Source organism: Onthophagus taurus, chromosome 6 (assembly GCF_036711975.1).
Source record: "Onthophagus taurus isolate NC chromosome 6, IU_Otau_3.0, whole genome shotgun sequence".
Classification (NCBI taxonomy): Eukaryota; Metazoa; Arthropoda; class Insecta; order Coleoptera; family Scarabaeidae; genus Onthophagus; species Onthophagus taurus.
Window position 1 is genome coordinate 23,473,502 of NC_091971.1, and position 21,833 is coordinate 23,495,334.

The 21,833-nt window shown below is 33.1% G+C and overlaps 1 protein-coding gene across 1 annotated transcript in view; it reads right to left on the reverse strand.

Moving 5' to 3' along the window:
• LOC139430264 (uncharacterized) overlaps positions 1 to 21,833 on the reverse strand; it is a 291,985-nt gene that overhangs the window by 241,398 nt on the left and 28,754 nt on the right. The gene's annotated exons all lie outside the window — the stretch shown is intronic.

Genomic DNA, 21,833 nt, shown 5'->3' on the forward strand with positions numbered 1-21,833 from the left:
AAACACCCATTACAAGAGACTTTCTAAATTAATCATAGAAAAAGGGCTAAAACCAGTCTCTAACTATTTTTATTTGCATATCAGAAGAATATCAACCATGCGAAGGTCAAGGGCCATTCGCAAAACTATTCCCCGATCCAAATACAATTTGATTCGTCCACTTAACGCTTTCTTTTGAAGCTTTGACCTTGAACTTACACGCAACTTTCCCTCAATTTTTTCTTGTTTTTTTGTTAATCTTTACGGAGAATCTAACAACGCCTCTTGTATTAGGTATTCTCGTCCTGTCAGAATAGCTAATTTATCACATCCTTCCACGCCGTAGAAACAGATTTTCATTTCGATGGAAAAATCTTGACTCACACTCTGGTATTGATTGGGCGACGTTGGACGGCGTGAAATAAGTGGCCCCCGCATAATGTATTTGCACGACACGTAATGTTGAAAAATTCAATCGTTTACGACAACAACTTTGCCGATTAGCGAGTTCTTTTAAGCGTGCTATCTTTATTTTGATCAATATAAGCATTATAAAAATAGGAAAGCAAAGATTTCAAAGGTGTTGAGAAATACCTTGAATATATTTTTGAAAACAAACTTCATCACTTCTAATTCATTAAATATATTTGAAATACTGCTAATGAAGCTAAAAACGAACAGGTTATCAATGTAGGTCTATCATATTCTTGGTAGTTGGAGCATATTCTTGCACACAAAATTACTACACTAATACACTTGTATCAGTTTATAACTAAAGTACCAGTACATTGTCAATTTTATTTGTTATTAAGCCTGGGTACAAAGGGTTACTTATAAGCCCATAACGTATGCTTATGACCGGACTTATGACGCAGAAAAACAATGAAAGGTAAATGTAATGGTGAGACAATTTGCGGAACTTTGCGAAAAAAATACCAATCATTCTTCTATTTTCAACAGGGTGGTTGCGATGTATTAAAGGAAGGTATAGAAAGAAACAATTACAAATTCAAGGTTAGTGCTGACGAAGTTGGAGCTACAATTTTCTGTAACACGTTATTAACACGTTTTGTCCAAATATATAATGTTGAGAATCTCAACATCTATTAACGTGTGATGCCCATTCGTACACTAACATCTTCCAATGAAAATTCTGATTCTGGCTATAAAATTATCAAAGATTGGATTAAAGTCTTATATTGCTCAAATAAGGAAGTCAAAGTCTCTTAGAGATTTAACCTTGTATCGGGCAGACGGACTTTTAATTTTTATATCAGCTCGTATCCGATAATGTTACTACATGAAAACAGTATAGTTTTAAGTCAGGAACACTGAATGCCAGTATTGTAAACGTTCAACTAATTGGCGTAAGTAATATGCAAAATCTAAAAGTCTCAATAAAAGAAATTGATTGCCAAGATAATAAAATAACTGTTCATGAATTTATGCCTACTATAACGTCAAACAAATTTTATGGGAAGGCCTCCGCTAGAGATGTCTGTTGGTTCACATTACAACAAGCATATGGGAGGAGTGAACAAGGTTAATCACAAAGTACACTTAAACGATGATATTTCCAAATCTTCACTTATTTGATGGATATACATGTAGTGAATGTAGTATTTGTACAAACTTGATTATACAACATGAAAGGTAAAACACCTCTAAAGCAATTCAGACTAGACATTGTCCAAGCACTTCCTCATGCTGGCAAGGAGGGCATAAAGAGGCCCGGCTCTGGGGACATAATGTACCAATAACGCGTCTCCCTAAAAGACCAGATAATACAAAGAGGGGCGATTCTAATGTTCACTGCTCTGCACAAACCACAAAAGAGAAGTGAAGCTATTGCGAAAAGAAACAACGATGCCAATGTATGAAAAGTGTGGAACTAGACTGTGCTTTACTTAAAACAACAATTGTTTCAAAATATTTCATACTAAGTTATAAGTTATCTATACATATCATAATGTATACATAAACTTGCAATAAACGAGTTTTTCATAAAGCACATTACAACCGTTATCAGTCACTGTGACTAAATGGATACAATTTATCTTTATTGACGTATGTACTTATAGTTAATTAGATACCGTTATTGACTAGGATGCATAAATACCCTAAAGGTGGCTACACGTAACTGCAAACTTGACAAGTATGCATGATCAATCTTTTTGTACAAGTATGCTTTAGCGTTTGTAGGATAATTTTGCATAAACATTTTGCTTGTGCAATCGAAACCGCACGTGTGTACCAAAAAATCAATTATACGATGTAATCGTTTTGGTTCATATAAGTTTCATTCTGAGATAATTTTGCCAGTCACGTGGATATATCTTCAATTCACTCAATAAATTAATATGGGAGTAGGTTTCGTTTCAATAACCACTCTTTATACCATATATCACGTTTCTTCTTCCGCGGTTTCCTCTTATGGACAAGGCAAAAAGCAGCCAGTATGAGCGCATCGTCGTAAGAGCTCGAGATAGTCCAAGCGCAAACTGGCGCTTGTTCAAGCATACTTGTATCGTGTGGTATCAAAGGAAAATTTTACATGCTTGTACAAAAAGATTGATCATGCATGCTTGTCAAGTTTGCAGTTACGTGTGTAGCCACCTTAAACGAAGCAAAATGATTTTGAGAATTTTCTGAGATGAAGAAGTGCGAGATCTATAGGATCTATACAGGGTGATTCAAAAAACCGCTGACAGACTTCTAGGGTAGGTAATACAACAAAAATTAAGATGAAACGTCTTAATATACATGGGGTCGCAAATGCCTCCTTAACGAGATATAGTGGGTCAAAGTTTCTTTAAAATTAAACATTATCTGCAATAAAAAGCCCTATTTTAAAAATATTTTCAACTCCACTGCTAATTTTGTCAAACGGGCAGTATTTTCGTGTAAAGTGATCAATTATCTATTAATTGGTCTCTTACAAAACGTTGATTAAAGCATTAGTTTTAAAAAAATGCTTTTTATTGCAGATGTTTAATTTTAAAGAAACTTTAATCCGCTATATCTCGCCAACGAAGCATTTGCGACCCCATGTATATTAAGACTTTTCATGTATTATCTACTCTAGAAGTCTGTCAGTGGTTTTTTGAATCACCCTGTATATCTAACTCTCCTAGAAGCTTTGATGTCTTTAGAAAACCGAAGCTTTTATGTATGACATATTATTTATTATTATCAAAAATATTTTTCAATAGTGTTTTTAGCATATTACATAGTACTATGTAACACATAACGCTTTGTAACTTCAATTTTAATCTGTTTTTTTAAATTACATGGGAGTATGTTATAACATAGAACTCAGGAAATGTATTTTGACACCAACGCAATAAGTTATGCTAAGGACAAATGTGAAAAGAAAAAACATTCACGTAAAAGATCTAGAAATCCCGAAAATTGGACCTGCTATATTGGAAAGAAAAGATTCGACCTACAAAAAAAATAGTAACAAAACAGATCCGAAACGATCGTAGCACCAAATTAAATTTTAAAAATAAACTATCATGTTAAATTAAACCTTTGGTTTTTTGATTTCAAATATTTACTAACTATTATTAAATGGATGTTAATGAAAAAGGAATGTTTATTTTAAGTACGACAGCAATGAGCAATCTAGAACGGAGAAGTGAAAAAAATCTGAAAACTCTAAAATAGCGAAACTTACCGAGACTTCATTTTAAATAATAAAAAAATGTGGTGTACAAAATATTTTATTGCGGAACATTAAGCTGTCTACAGAGACACATACTCTTAAGAGGAGTGATCAGGGAGAACACAAAAAAACATACTGCTAAGGAAGATGTCAATTTGGCTAGACACTATAAAGATATTTTCCATAGTAGAAAGTTATTATTGTCGTGCAGATACAAAGCTTAATAGTTAGTGTTTGCTTAATTAATTTTTGTCTCAGAAATTATTAATTTTTAGAACATCAGAGAGACAAAAAATTTGTAGAATAGTTTTATCTATCTAACTGAAATTTTTCCAATGTATTTATCATCTTCATAAAAAAAATCTAGGCATAAATTTAAAGGGGGGGTTACGTTTAGTAGTTTAGAAGGGTAGGTTGAAAGTACAAATAGTGTCAAAACGTGCCCTAATATGAGTTAAACATATTCCCCAAATTTCATTTTCCTAGCCCATGGTTTATATATCAAAGTACCCTTAAGATTCACTAAAGAATCACCCTTGAAGTTTGTTGAAGTCATTCAAATACACCTGTATATCTACCGAAAATTCTTGAGATGAGAGGAAAAATTTATATAATAATCATATATACAGTGCTAGCGTAAAGTAACCCCCCCCCCTTTTTAACTTCCGAACAGATTGAGATATCAATATGAGCAAAAAAACGTCAGGTTCTATATTTTATCAGCACAAATATTTTCTTATGGAAAATTTTGCTATCACTTTTAGTTTTTCCGGAAAATGGATCCACTTTGTTTTTTTAAATGGAACACCTAGTATATTATGGTATTTTCCGAAAGATGAAACCAATACGAATCCAACGGTACCTCACAATCAAATATCGGTTTATTAGTTTTTCGCATAAAAATTAAACAAAATGCGGAATTTCGCCGGAAAAACCAACGTATCTTCGTCGACTACCTGTCGAAATGCAATCGGCCAGTTAAATGGTGGTCGGTAGGTTAACGGTAGGTATACGCTCGAGCTAAGACGGATTTAAAATTGATAGTTCCCTTACTTATTTTTGAAGTATATTAAATTTATGAATTAATCATATTTTATCAAAAAATATTTAAAAAGAAAAAAATCAAAGTCAATATAAGAAATGAAATTTTTTTTATTAAAGATTTTGCCGTATTGGTTGAAAAATTGGCTTAGTGTTGTTATTGAATAATAAAAGAATTTTTTATTTATTAGGAACAAACATTTTTGTAGTGTTTCCTCTCACACGGCTTAACATGTGATGATCAATATTTTGGCAGACGTCAATAATTTCGTCAATAACACCATAAAAAGAAATCTAAAGGTGTCAGATCTGGTGATCTTGTTGGCCATTCAATCGGCCCACGTCGACCGATCCACCGTCCATTAAAATTTGTATCAAGATAATTTCGTACCATTGCCACATAATATGGAGGAGCCATTTCAAAATCGTCAGGATTCTGGTGTACAATTTGCAAAAGACTTGGATTAATATCTTCTTCTAATAATCTTAAATACAATTCCGGTCTAATTTTCGGTTAGGAATATTGGTCTCACGATGTGATTTCCCAATATGCCTGTCCAAACATTTATTTTCTTTGGAAATTGAGTGTTAACTTCACGATATTCATGTGGACTAAAATCACTCTAGTAACGTACATTTTGCCGATGCAATTTTCCATCCAAAAAGAAAGTACATTCATCACTGAAACAAATCTAAAAATATTTCCCCGCCGTTGTTGGACCCACATCACACGTTGATGCGATAGCAGCAGACGACATCATGCACGCATTAACTACTTCTGTTAACATCTGCACTTGTGTGTCTTCAGAAATCGAACGACGACCAGTTCTTTTGCGGTCCTCGACGCTTCTAAAAACATTCTAAAAGAATTGCCGATTTTAACCCTGCTTAACCCGAGCGTAGACCGACCTGTAACTGACCGTCCACCATTTATCTGGCCCATTGTATCTCGACAGGTAGTCAATGAAGATGCGTTGGTTTTTCCGGCGAAATTTCGCATTTTGTTTAATATTTATGTAAAAAACTAATAAACCGATATTTGATTGTGAGGTATCGTTGGATTCGTATTGTTTTATTCTTTCGAAAGATACCATAATATACTGGGTGTTCCATTTAAAAAAACAAAGTTGATCCATTTTCCGGAAAAACTAAAAGTGATAGCAAAATTTTCCATAAGACAATATTTGTGCTGATAAAATATAGAAACTGACGTTTTTTTGCTCATATTGATATCTCAATCTGTTCAGAAGTTAAACAGGGGGGGGGTTACTTTACGCTAGCACTGTATAACATTTGCATTCACTGTCAAAAATCTCTTAACAAAATTTTATGCGATGAATGAGCTTGAATTTTGAATTTGAATGAACTTGAAGAACATGAAATTGATAGTGATGAACCGGTTCATTTATTTCCTTATTATACAGGGTGTCTCACGTGACTGGTTCGTTAGAACTTTTTTAGGTCCAGTATTCGTATAGTTTTGAAATTTTGGTAATATGGGTTGTTCTGTCGGAACTTTCGATCTAAAATATTTTCAAGATGGCTTCCACTTCCGGTCTACCGGAAGTAGACCATAATTTCGTTATTTTAAATGGAACGCTATAGTTTTTATATAGTATTCATCTTTTAATTGTACGTAAAAAAATATGTTGACTTTCATAAAAGTTATTGGTACCTAGCGTTTTTCGTTTTCGAGTTATTTTGGTTTTAAGCTTTTTTTGGTAAATTTCAACATGCTCTTTAAAACTCCATATCTCAGCGAACGTTCATTCAAAAAAACTCTAAATTGGCACGATTACTCTTCAGATGCTCTCAAATAGATTGTCATATATTGTATCAGAGTATCTTATATAGGATGGTCAAAAATTGAATTACCATTTCTCCATATTCAATGGGGAGAAAGTCGATAATTTTAAATGGAACGCCCCATATTTTACTAATAATACATAGAAGAACGTAATATTTTACATATTTTAATATTTATACTAGAAAAATTCTACGTGCACCATTGGATTCCACGTGAAAAAATACGTTTTTACTTTTTCACTAAGTTTCCGGATAGCCGAGATACAGGAGGTGTCTGAAAATCGTCAATTTCAAACACTCCCTGTATATCAAAAACGAAGAGGACTATGAAAATTTGGTTTGCACATTTGTAAGTTTCACAAAAAAGTAACTCAGGTTCGCGAAAGCCGCAACTTTCTATCTTTCATAATAACTGAGATACCCTGCAAACCCATCGAAATTTGGACAACCTGTACATCTCCAGTAATTCGAGGTACTTGACGATCTCGGATATCTAGATTAATGTTATAAGTAAATTTTCTTAATAAACAATTTTTATATTACCGTTATATTTGCCGTTAAAAGTTTAGATATTATTAGCCGATAATTTTAGCAAATGTACGACGCCATAACGTGTTCTAATCTCGATTCTCCAAGGGTTTTTTAGTGTCATTCCTAAAAATAAAAACAAATTCAGTAAATTCTTAACAACATCTATTTCAGGAATCTTTTGTGAACATTTGACGTATTCTCCTGATGATGCTACGAATAATGTAGCGAAACCGGTAGAGAAAAGTAAATAAATAAATCCATTTGAAGTGCAAAATCGTTGTTTCTACATTGAAAAGAGAAAAGACTACGAAAAGATAGTATATCAAAAATGGCTTTTCACAAACGACTCCTCGATCGAAGGAAATATGCTAGATGAAACAGAGCAATAATTATAATAAGCAATAAAGATTTTCTACTGACTAGTAAGTAATTCATATTTGCGCGCTCAATGAGAAAATAAACTTCGGTTTTGGAAATCATTCTCGTGAAGCTCTTGATGTAAAGATACAGCGTACGGGTAAAATTTATGGCAATGTAAAATTCTAAGTTTCTAAATAAGTTGTGGTGGGATACTGCAGAGCCAGGAGAAATTGAACGAGAAGAAATATGCGAATTATTAAGAACAGCAGCTTAAACCTTGATTGTATTATTATCACCTGTTGTTGTTTTCTTGTGCCGTCTTTTTCTCTGTTGAAGCTCGGGATCTTTCCTCGGATAAATTTTATTTCTCTATAAACAAAAATTAGGGTAGAGAAACCTGTTATGGCCACATTTAGTACTCTTCAACTTTTAAAATTCGATATCTTAGTTAAAAATTGCAATACATGCGAGAAAAAAATCATAATAGTGTCTCTTAGCTCTTTTATTAGGCACATAATTACAACAAAACTTAAGGAGATGAATACATTTATTGTTTTTCAAATACGTCTACAGCACTACGGAAAACAATCGTCATCTTTCGACCAACATTTTTCAATTCGGGTTCTGGAAGCGTTCCAAGGATTTCTTCCTTTGAAATGGCACATTTGTCATTGTCTAACACTTTGAAACTCATCGTCATCCAACACGCATAAAATTTTTGCAACATACTTGTAATGGATCATAACTCTTTTTCCAATGCTCTTAAATGAAGCAAAAACGTAATCACCTTTTTGCAGGTCTGTAACTCAATACATATCAATTGTTTCTTGATTTTCTGTCTCAATATCGTCAACATCGTCTAAGTTGCTCCCGCTTTTATGCCACTCTTCTTCGTCCTATTCTTCTTCTAAACAGTTTTTTTTGTCTTCTTAGTCTTTTTTGCCTTCTGCGCTTCCTCTACTTTATTTTTCTGAATTTCCCTTCTCTTCTTTCTCTCCATCTACAGCTCTTCTTGAATTTTCTTCTCTTTCTTTTTGACTTCAAAATATTCCACCCATTTGTCAGACGTAAAAACGCTTGGAGTATATTCTTTCTTCCTTTTTCGTACTGTCGCTTTATGGTGTGACCAAGGAATGACATCATTGAATACTGAGGCAAGAGACCGTTTAGGCGTGGCAAGTATATTCGATGTTGTGGATGTTAATGGATCAACCCTTTCAGATCTGCTGTTGAAGTACAAATCCTGTAAATGTTGAGCAACAGCTTCCTTCTCTTTTTCGGAGGATAAGCCTTCTGGTTGACGACATTCTTGGTAGTTTCAAGTTTGGGGTGTTTGCACCTCAGTGACGATTTCATTAGAAGCTTCGAATTCTTGCATCACCTGTATCTCCAAAACTGGATTATTTAATATCGTTGGTAATGTTTTTTTGCTGGAGTGCAGGTTCCTGAATGAGAGGGTCGGGGGCACTTGTTCCATCACTGTGTGTCTCAACTTCATTTGCTACCTGTAGCCAAAAGTCAAATAACATCATAGCTTCAATACTGCCATCCCAATCGTAGTTATCCTTTCTTGCATCTTTAAACTGTTGAAGAAGACCAGGATCAATTTTAGATTCAATGTATTTAAGATAAGGTTTCACATCCTCTACATCAGTTGTTGTTTTAGCCTGTACTTCTCGAATAATTATTTTGGAAAAATCAACATTGTTGACATCAAATGGAAACAATCCAGTTGATCTAAAATCTGATTTGACATTATCAAGCATTGTAGGCTCATTTATTAAATTTGATAATATCGCTGGAACATCTGCTTTTGAAATTTCCTTTCCATCATGATCAATGCACCATTTGCGGACGGTCCTTTGCCACTTCTTCTTTAGTGGTCCAAACATAGCTACATCGAGTGACTGTAAGATATGAGTAGAGTTTGGGTAAGGTGCCACAAGTACAATTTTGTTTTCACAACAAAATCGACTAAGTTCCAAACTGATATGAGATCGATGACCATCAAGGAATACTATAACAGGGAATGTTATCGATTTCTTCTTTAAAAATGGAAAAAAAACGTTGGCTATATATTCAAAGAAGCTTTCTGATGTCATCCAACCATTTTCTGTTTTTCCAATACCCCATCCGATTGGAGCTGCTGCCACTAAACGTGCAGAAAGTCGCTCGTATTTGTATACGATAAGATGATATGGATATGGAAGAAACTGCCCGCATGCATTGACCGAAAATAAAGTAATCACATTCTCTTTATCCGAATTTGTAGATTCATTGTAAACGTTTTGTTCTCTTGGTCGGATAATGAGTCCTCCTTTAGGAGCCAAAAAGAAGCAAGTCTCGTCCATATTAAAGACGCGCTCTGGATTCCTTATGGCTACAATTTCTTCTTCTTTGAGTAAAATTTCAACTTCCTTAAACCAGTTCCGTATTTTTTCTTCAGTAACAGTTCCTCTTGCCTTGTTGCCATATTCAGCATGCTTCTGGGTATCTATTTAGGAAAGAAGTAAACCACTTTTTGCCGGGCTTATTGTTGGAAAATGGAGTTTTCATAGTGGAATAATCTACGATCTTCTTGACTAAGTATAGAAGACCCTCTCCCTATCTACGGGAAATCCCATTTTGGCACAATTCAACACCCAATCCAATAATAAATTTTTGCAGTCTTGTTGGACCTGTGGACCTGTTCTCCCAAAACAGAGAAACGCCTGGGAGACTTTTAATGGAGAGTAGTGGAACCGTTTCTGTTTATTTTTCTCAGCCATGGTAACAGAGCCTTGTAAAGAAAACAAATAAAACAGTGTTGTTCAAAATCCATTAAAGCATCAAATTTACCAGAATAGCCATAACTGGGTTTTCGCTAATTCACTTATGGCCACGTCATGGCCATAACTGGCAAACTTCACAAAATTCGCTCTACTTATGGCCACGTAAACAAAAACACGCTGAACCTCAATTTATGGTTATAAGGTTATTAAATACTTTGAAACTAACGTATTTGTGATCATATAGTTCATAGACTCGCTTAAATGTGAAACGACGCTAAAGATAATAAAAGATTAAATGTGCATTGTTCTTACCGTTTTTGCTAAGATTTTTGTGCACAACACATTAGCTAATTAGGGTCTGACAGAACCCTTTAATGCACTTACTTTTCAACTAATGTCTATTAGAATCTTAATAGGCAACGACTTTCTTTTAAATGGCCATAAATGGTACAGTGGCCATAAACGGTGCTCCTACCCTACTTTAATTTTTCGGCATTTTTCTTCTGCTGATATTGAAACGACGAATATGATATTCGGTAGTAATTTCAAAATGTTCTTATGTTTTTTAATTAATTTTTTCAAGGTTGTATTGTAATGCCCATACCAACATCTTAAATTGAATCCAATATTTACGTCGCCGTAAGACATTTATATTTTTTCTTATTTAGTAATAAAGCAAGTCATGAACGTGTGCACAAGTAATTACACAATTAGACAGATGAGTCGCCGCATCTGTGTTCTTTAGGTGCAACTTTATAGTTGCATTTTAAAGCTCCGCTCAACTTTTGCTTCAAATTTAACCTTAAAGGCTTAGTCACAAGCAAATTATCAACACATTTTGAACAAATCTTTTGGCAACCAAGAGATAAAATTAAAAAGAAAACATCGTCTAAAAAATTAGGAACTTAGTAACATCCAAGTCATTTAAAGAAAATTTTATACCTAAGCGAGAAGAATATTGAAGGTTCATTGTAAACTTTCAATAAAAAATTAGGTTAAGCACACCGTGTTGGTTTTATTTTACATCTGAATATCAATACGAGCAATCAGCAATGAAGTCATAAACCAAATTGAGTTTAGTACAAAAATAATAAAAATAAGAATGAAAAAAGTTTTACGTTGAGTTGTATTGAAATAAATACTAATTTAGGTCAGTGGTGCATAAACATTATGGGTATAAAGTTGAATCAGGGTCGTTGATGTCGTTATTTCCAATAAAACCAGACCAATAATACATTTTCTTGTGTGTTAATGTAATTTATGACCTGAATTGGTTTTTTATAGATTTCATTTAAACGAATACAATTATTTCCTACTTCCGGTATTAAATTAATAAAAGTAAACAAATAAAACGATAATAACCCTAAATTAAATTAACACCTCGTACAAATTTACCACTTTGATAAAATATGTAACGAAAGTAATCGAAAGAGAAATACAATTTATCTTGTTACGTTGAAGTCAAATCGATGTGAATATAAGAATATTGGGGTGAATGGTCTCGGGGTTCAAATTTGGTCATAGCAAAGGTCACTCTAATTGGCTGTTGGTGGCGGGCGGCGTGGTGTTCTTGAACGGTCTCGTGACCGGATCTGAGAGGGACTGTACGTTACGACTAAAGTAGAAAAGGAGGTTGTGAAACCACCCAACCCCTTTGGTCGTTAGAATTTATTATAACGGCCTCGGACCAGAGAGATGTCTGAACGAGATAGGTATTGTCCGAGTACACGCTATCGTTTTCTTAAGAAAATTAATCGACTCTTGTTTTTTGCAAATTTAATCAATTCAAAGGTAAGATAATAATACTAGTTTACAAGAAAAATTTCGAAGACTGCGATATCTTTTTTATAACGTAGAATGTTGTGCCGATTCTGAAACTGTCTTCAGTTTTTTTCCATCACGTCCAATTTTCGAGATATACCCAAAAATGTGAAAAATCGTGAATTAAAAAACATAGTAACGGTTCATGTTCAGTATATTTTTTATTTTGCATAGTGTGCTTTTTGCATAGTTTGCATAGTTCGTAGAAATCCATACGAACATTTTGAGTTATTGATGGCATAAATTGGAGTCTCCGTTATTTTGCTACGGCCTAAAACAACTCAACAAAATCAATTTTTTTGGCATTTTTCCCATTTTTTTTTCAATAAATCGCACCGTAACAAAAAAGAATTATATATGTACAAAAAAGTTAGCTATTCTATCCTGCAGAACAGTTAATTCTCTAAATATGGAAGCATTGGACACCATGGTCGAACGTATTTTCCCAGAGATATCGTTAATTTACGAGAATCGTGCAAAATTTCATTTTTTGCCATTTTCACTGTATTGTTGAAACATTATTACGAACAATTTTTTTTAATAAATAGGTATTTTAACTGTTCCAGGCACTAAGTATAAACATTAAATTCACTGAAATCAATATTAATATTTTTTAAATACAATAAACAATAACATTCTTGAAAAAAGTTTTTAAGAACTCGCGCGTTTACCTCTTAGACCTTTTTTGGCAAAAGGAATTCTCATTGTTAAAAAACAATCACTTTCTGTGAAAAAGTGTTTTTTAATAACTCCACTTCTTTATATATTCGAACCTTATTCTGCTAAACAGTCTTTTTTTGAAATATTTTTTGGTATAAAAGGAGAATATATTGTTATAATATTTAGTTCTTCTTGAGACACCTCAGTAATCTTTCGTTTAAGATAACAGCAACGATATCTCCGGTAAAATACATTCGACCATGGTGTCCAATGCTTTGAAATTTAGAGAATTAAATGTTCTACAGGACAGAATAGCTAACTTTTTTGTTCATATATAATTCCTTTTCGTTACGGTGCGATTAAGTGATAAAGAAATGGGAAAAATGATTTTGATTTTGTTGAGTTGTTTTAGGCTGTAGCAAAATAACGGAGAGTCCGATTTATGCCATCAATACCTCAAAATGTTCGTCTGGATCTCTACTTTCATGTCCATATAGCTACAGAAGCACACTATGCAAAATAAAAAATATACTGAACATGAACCGTTACTGTTTTTTAATTTACGATTTTCCACATTTTTGGGTATATCTCGAAAACTAGACGTGATGGAAAAACTGAAGACAGTTTCAGAATCAGCACAACATCCTACGTTATAAAAAAAAATATCGCAGTCTTCGAGGAAAAAATTGATTAAAATTTGTAAACTAGTGTAATTTGTTAAGAAAATTTGTTTTATATAAAAAGAAAAAATCGACAAAAAGATCACTTACCCACCAACCATCATTTTTCTAGTTGTAAAAAGAGCGGTTGGCGCGCATGAAAAAGTGTACGGCCCCTTTTGGGGCCGAGCCCCCAACTCGATCAACGCACTTTGAGGAACATCAACAATTCCTGTATCCGACGGTTGCTGACGCTCGGTCATAGTCATTTTGAAATACTTCTTTTACTATAACGAATCGTTTTTAAAATACATTAAAGTAAAACCTTCCAACACTCACTCAAATTTCCACAATATAAGAAGAAATGGGAAATCAACTGAAATTAACCGCAGACAAAAAATATACAACTGTCATCAATCAAAAAATTGATGACACGCGTCGAAAAAATCGTATCATGCATGATCGGATTATTTAGGGTGTAATCACGTTTGATAACGGTGTATTTTAGTATTAGTATTTATTTCACTTTCGATTCTAGTACACGAAATAAACGTAACCATGGATACGAAACGTTTTGGGGTACCTAAAGTTTTCCATTACGAAATACATAATAGTTAATTCATAAAGGAAAAGGTAATTATAGAAAAAATAGGTCACGTGAAAAAATCATTATAAATTTATTTATTTAAATTAAGAAACAATTTTTCTATTAAATTCATATTAAAGTATTTTCTATAAAATAAGATATATTTATTGAGGTTTAATGTAAAAAAGTTCATTAGGTTTTATAAAATTTCATCATAACTCTTGACATATAGGTAACCCAAATAACAGATTCTCTTTACAGAATTATAACTATATTCTTTAACAACCGTTATTTGATTTTTATTAAATACGAATATTTACAATATTTATTCGAAGTCTAGATTATTCAAAATAAATAATTTATTCAATAACATTTATACTGTTGGTTAGACAACCTAAATGACATCTTCGATTGAGAAATCTACCTCCTCGGTGTTGATGTTTTCCTGTTAAAAAATAGGGAAATTTCCCTCTGAATCGACACCTTGTGCTCGCTCTTTCACCCACACACAATTCGCAAATAATTGTGTGTGTGTTTTATCGCTTTGGCTCTCTTCTACTATAGCTACAATCGGTACAAATAATAAATGCGATGTGGTTTGCTTGTTAACGCCGCCGCGTCGGAGGATTTTAACGACGACGGCGGACGACGTCGAAACCGTTGCCAACGTTTTCCTCGAAATTCCCTGCCGCATATTCGTTCCGTGCTAGAAACAAGACGCATTGTTGCGTCTTGATTACCAGGAAAACATGAATTTGGGTAGATAAATTTTTAGTTATTCGAGGTCGGTTTACATTAGGTTTAAGATGATATCTCTTTGAAATTATGGTATCCTGGTTGAATATCGGGGAGATTTCGTTAGCGATGTATTTTGAAAAAACAAAAATGATATCAGAGATTTAAGAAAAAAACGTTATCAGTAAACTCATGATTAAACAAAGATAAAACAAATGAATCAATTTTTCATTCTTATATCGCTTTACATATCCTGTAACATAATAGAATCAGATTTTTAAAAACTTGAAATTGAAACACATTTTTAACATTATTTATGTGTTACTTAACGCATTTGCATCGGGCTATTTTTCGTAAAACTTACCTATAAATCGGGCTATTTTAATGAATAATTTTGTAATGATAACTAGATGTTTCTCACATTACAAACAGAATTAAACGTTTTATAACTTGTTTATACAGAGTGACTGGTACATAAACGTGAATATTGAAATAAGTTGTTCTAGAGCTCATTTGTAATTGATTACGATAAATATGCCTTATAGAAAAGTGAATAATTTAGAAAATATTTCAATTTTTTGCTTTTTGTACAAGTTCAGTACATACTCTTACAAATCTTGAAATTTAGAGAGTAATAATAGTTTCTTTGGCAATGTATCGACTTCTCTGGATAGATTACATCCTAATACACATTTAAAGTCAAGAAATACTGTAAATATTCGATGGTTTAAAAATACAGGAAGTGAAATATTCGGTTTTTAAGTTAATTTTCAAACAAAGTGTTTATTCATGAGCGTCTATTTCAAAATTTCGATGATACATTCACCATACAAATTATTGTAAAAACTTCTCTGTTTTGTCACCTTTCGAATGAGGTATGAAGCATGGCAAAATGTCTTTCCAATTAGCCAATAATAAGATAACAATTGGTGCGAGCACAATTTTGACAACCTACCCAATGTGAATAAAATTCAAAATCGATTACAACTGCGGTTGAAATTCAATTCATTAATGGTTAACAACCATCGGTTAAACAATTTTTTTACGTTTTGGCAGTAAGGCATGGAATTTAGACAGTTTTTTCGTTAATATTGTTTATTTTTATTTGAATAAAATGTTGGTTAAAATGTCATCGTTTACAAATGCTGAGTATGCCGACATCCTATTTATTTACGGTTTCTGTGACGGAAACGCATCAGCCGCTCATCGAGAATATCAGCAACGCTATCCAAATCGACGAATTCCTCGTATTAGTGTATTTGGCGCCACTTATCGACGTCTAGCTGAGACTGGCAATTTAAGAAAAGCCGAACGTGTAGGACGTGCTGGACTTAATGTGGAAGAAGACGTTTTGAAAACATTCGATGAAGCACCCACATTCAATACAAGAAACGTCGCTGCTAATTTGGGGATATCACAATGGAAAGTTTGGTCAACTCTTCGACAAATGGGCAACCATCGTTATCATTACACACCTGTCCAGGCACTTGAAGACGGCGATCCTGAACGAAGGATTCAATTTTGCCAGTTTCTTTTAAATGCTGACATTCAGAATGAATATTTCTTGAGAAGGATTTTATGGACCGACGAATCGAAGATTAACAGAGAAGGTATAACAAATCTTCATAATTTACATTATTGGACTGACGAAAATCCTCATTTAACGAAGGAAGCGAACCAACAAAGAAAATTTAGTGTGAATGTGTGGATGGGGCTCATTGGAAATATTTTGATTGGTCCTCATTTTTTTCCCGATCATTTAAATGGCGTATGGTGATCTTTTACATAATAATTTAATAGAAATGCTGGACCGTGTACGTTTAGAAAACAGGAATAACATGGTTTTCCAACATGATGGATGCCCTGCGCACTACTCGCAAAATGTGCGAAATTCATTAAATGAATTATTTCCTAACCGCTGGATTGGGAGAGGAGGTCCAATTCCATGGTCTGCAAGGAGTCCTGATTTGACGCCCCTACATTTTTATGTGTGGGGCCACGTGAAGGAAAGAGTGTATGCAACACAAATCAATACTAGGGATGAATTAATAGAGAGAATCCAAAATGAAGCAAATGTTTTAAGAACTACAATTACAAATAAAATAACAAGGTCGGAAATAAGAAAAAGGGCTCAAGCATGTATTAGGAATAGAGGTGCAGTTTTTGAAGCAGACTTGTAATTGGACCCCCTCTTGACGGTAAGGTTTTTTCCAGTTGGTTCCTTATTGCAACAGGGGGGCCAAATTGTGTTTTGCGCTGAGTTTTTTTGAGTTAGAGTTAGAAGTTATGTCACATGATTGTGTTAATTTTTTTTTAATGTTAGTTGCTTAATTTTTTATGGTTGTCTGAATTAACGTTATGTTTTAGTTCCAATAAGCAACAATAAATAGTAGGTGTAATCGATTTTGACTTTTATTAATTTTGGGTAGGTTGTCAAAATTGTATTCGCGCCACTTCTTATCTTATTATTGGATAATTAGAAAGACATTTTGCCATGCTTAATATCTTATTCGAAATGTAAGAAAACAGAGAAGTTTTTACAATAATTGGTACACTAAATGTATTATCAAAATTTTGAAATAAACGCTCGTAAATGAACACATTATTTAAAAATTAACTTAAAAATCGAATATTTCACACCCTATATTTTTAAAGCATCGAAATATTTAAAATATTTTTCAACTTAAAATGTATATTAGAGTGTAATCTATCCAGAGAAGTCAATACATTGCCAAAGAAACTATTATTACTCTCTAAATTTCAAGATTTGTAAGAGTATGTACTGAACTTGTACAAAAAACAAAAAATTGAAATAACTTCTAAACTATTCAGCTTTGTATAAGGCATATTTGGCTTAATCAATTACAAATGAGCTCTAGAACAACGTATTTCAATATTCACGTTTATGTACCAGTCACCCTGTATATACCTATACGTATACATACAAACACACATCTATCCCAGTAGATAAAAATGTGTGAAGAATTAGTGTTTATTAATTTCGCTCCTAAATATACCAATCTTTCTAGTTATGTATTTACTATAGAAGAAGAAAAAGTCCTTAACTTAGGTTATAAATTTTCAGTTAACGATGGTAAATTTGATGTATTTAAATTGTCAATAGACCTCGAATCTCAAATTCCCTATCATCCTAATGACCACCTTCTGAAGAAGGATATACTAAGTCATATTAAAAAACAAAAAACCGTTTTATACAATGAAAACATTATTTTCAGTACAATTAAATCCTTGAGATCCAAGCTATCTAAAAGCAATATTGTTTGCACCTTTGGTGATAAGAATGCAGGTCTGGTCTTCATGGAAAAAAGTCTATACTTGGAAAAAACATTTGACTTCTTTAGAGAAAATAATTTCTTACATATAAAAAAAGATCCTCTACCTGATTTCATAAAACAATTTAAAGACACATTAAAAAGGACTCAATCTACATTCGAAAAATTCAATTTTCACATCACTAACACGAAACTAAACTAAACAACATGAAACCATTACCACCCTACGTTATACAGTTTGGTTAAGCTCCACAAACCACAAAAAACGATAAGACCCATTGTCAGCGGAATACATTCTCCTTGCAACAAGATGGCTAAAGCTATCCACCATATCTTAACCAAGGCGTTCAGTGATGGGCGCGGGGTAAATACCCGGCGGGTAGGTATTTATAAAATGGGTATTTATCCGGGTATTTACCCCGGCTCAGGGTAAATACCCAAACAGCGGGTATTTACACGTGCGCGCACGGCGTCAAGTGGGCGCGTCTCGCGAGCACCTGTATTCTTGTTTAAACTTGTTTGTGTAATTTTTGACTGTAGTTTAGTTGCGCGTAGTTCCTTATAGAGTAGAACACGAAATAAAACCGTAATTTAAATAAAAATTTATAAAAATATACTTCATTTAAATAAAAAAAAAATAAAAATATCTTTTTGTGTAGTAAAAAAACGTGTTGTAAAAATGCCAAAAATTAAGGGCAAGGCTTGGACATTTTTTAATACTCATGAACAGGGAGGTGTAATATGCAAATATTGCAATCAACGGTATAAACACGGCAATGTTAATAAAATGACAACTCACATTGTTAAAAACTGTTTTAAATGCCCACAACATTTAAAAAATATTTAAAAAACCCTAGTTTGGTGAAAAATATAGATCAATCGGTAGTAACTTGACAAGAAAATAATCCAGTGAGTGTTGTGCCTGGATCTAGTTCTTTTGAAAGACCTGGTCGTTCTATGTCAACATTATCTTCATCATCAGCAATTACACCGTTTTTCGATGCTATGGATCCTGCGACAAATGTATGTTTTACTATAAAACTGCTATCAGTCAAAACTTACAATGATGATTTTCTTTTGATGTAGGAAATGCTCAATCAACGTCTGGCAAAAGCTGTTTTCATCAGCGGCGCACCATTCTCGTTAGTAGAACATCCATTATGGATCGAGTTTTTTAAAGCTATTCGCCCCGCATTCGTGCCTCTTTCCCGAAATCGTTTAGCAAGAACATATTTAGAATCACAGTTTGTCGAAATGAAAAATAATGTTAATTCTACAGTTAATAATTGTAAGGACCTACATTTACAATGTGATGGTTGGTCTAATCTGCGCAACGAATCCATTATAAATTTTTTAATATCTACCCCCGCTCCACTTTTTGTTGATTTTGTTCTTTCGGGGGAAAAGCGACATACAGCAACATATTTGTACAAACAAATGGAAATAGTAATGAAAAAGTATGATACCGAAAAATTTCTGGTAGTCACTGATGATAACGCGGCGAATATGAGAGCAAGTTTCAGACTACTGCAAGAAAAGTGTCCTTATATTGTACCGCTAGGATGTTTGGCACATTTGTTACATTTATTATGTGGTGATATTGTTAACAGTTCATCAATTAAAACAAAATAGCAGATGTGATTCAAGTCACAAAAACTATTAAAAATAGTCATGTGCTTAAAGCAACTTTTGATCAAATAGGAAGAGAAAAAGGTGTTACAGTCGCTCTTAAATTAGTGTTATCCAAACCTTAGCGGTAACCGAAGGAGTAATAATCACATTAGAAATAAAGAAAAAAATTCTTGATGATAACTTTTGGAATCATATCCAAAATATGATGTCGCTGTTACAACCTATAATAAACTTATTAATAAAAGTGCAATCTAATGAACCACAAATACATATTGTCTATAGAGAATTAACAAAACTGGAGTCGACTTTAATGGACATCATTAATGTCATCAATTTCGAAGAATTCGAAAAGGATAATATTATTAAAAAATTGGTCAACAGAAAGAAGTTTGCACTAGGCGACATACATTTTGCCGCAGATTTGTTAAATCCATCAACTCAGGGGTGCGATTTAAATCCCACTCAGTTGTTGGACGCAATGACATTTATATATAATATGGGAAAGCATTCTCATATAAATGAAATAAAGTTAAGATCCGAGTTAGTAAATTTTCGTGATAAAGAAGATATATGGGCAAAAACCATTTTATAGGACGGACATGATTCTATGCCACCACTTTTATGGTGGAGAGGTTTGAGGGGAACTTGCGAATTGGCAGATATCGCCATTCGGATATTAAGTGCACCCATAACATCAGCGGCAACAGAAAGAACCTTTAGCGCGTTTAGTTGGCTGCACTGCAAAAAAAGAAATCGGCTGACTACGACAAATGCCGCTAAATTAACATATTTAACTTACAATGTTAAGCTATTAAATACATATAAAAGTAACACAAATCAAAATATAACAGATACCGACAAAAATGAAGAAAGCGACGATGAAATGGACGAAGACGAGCAATTGTCAACGATTGAAGACATATCATCAGACGAATCTGTCTTAATTTAGATTATATCAATTTATTATGATTAAAAATGAATATATTATTTAGCGTTTCTTGTTTTATTTTTATGAGTTTTTGTGTAAATAACCAGTGTTAATGATTTTTATTAAAAAAGAACTTTTATTTTTGAATTAAACTTGTTTACTTTTTTAGTGATCTTTGTATTGTTTTTAAATTTTATAAATACCTCTAAATACCCAACTTGGGTAAATACCCCAGGGTATTTTACCTTGAAAATAAATACCCGGGTATTTAACAACACTGAAGGCGTTACACTTCCAATCACCTTATTCAATAAGAAATTCAACAGAATTGATCGCTAGACTAAAAGATATTGAAATTAATCATAATTCTTTTTTAGTCTCGTTTCACATAAAAAACTTATATGCTAACATCCCTGTAGCAGATACATTGAATATAATAGAAAATTTCCTTTTACATAACATCAGTCACTCTAATAATTCTAATTTTTTTGATGTATCGAACCTAATGGACGCCTTACATAATATTACCAAACAAAACTTTTTCATTTTCGATGAGAAAATTTATTGTATGCCAGACGGTTTACCTATGGGTTCACCACTATCTGGTCTCCTAGCTGAATTCTATGTTGACCATCTAGAAAAAGTTATACTTAAACAGAAAGAACACCATTTCTCAACAAAACATATACAATTTTATGCTAGATACGTGGACGACATCCTGATTGTATTTGATGGTTCAAAGGCCAATTTGATTGCCCTACTAAACCTATTCAACAATGTAAGAGCTATTGAATTTACAATTGAAAGAGAAAATAATGGCCAAATTAACTTCCTCGATGTAAACATCTCAAGAGATTCTATTAATAAATGCCTTAATTACAAAATTTATAGAAAACCTACCTCCACAGATGCAATAATTCCTAAAAAATCTTTCTGTCCGTTTAAATACAAATATGCTTCCTTCAATTTCCTATTTCTCAGAGCCTTAAAAACTCCTATGAGTACAAAAGATTTCAATAACGAAATTCTCACCATTATAAATATCGGTTTAAACAACGGTTTCAAATTGGAAGACTTATAACGAAGCTTTTATAAAATCCATAACAATTTAATCACTTCCAAACTGTATCCTCACCGAACAGCTCCAAACAGGTTCATTTCTGTCTCCAAATACAATCCTATAATTAATTTACTACAGAGAGTCGTGTCCACTTATAATTTTAGTATTACTCCTAAAAACAACAATAAAATTTCTAACTTTCTAGTTAATTGTAAACATAAATTCGAAAAACTACAACTTAATGGTGTGTATAAAATCTTATGTAAGGTCTGTAATGCCGCATACGTTGGACAAACGGGTAGAA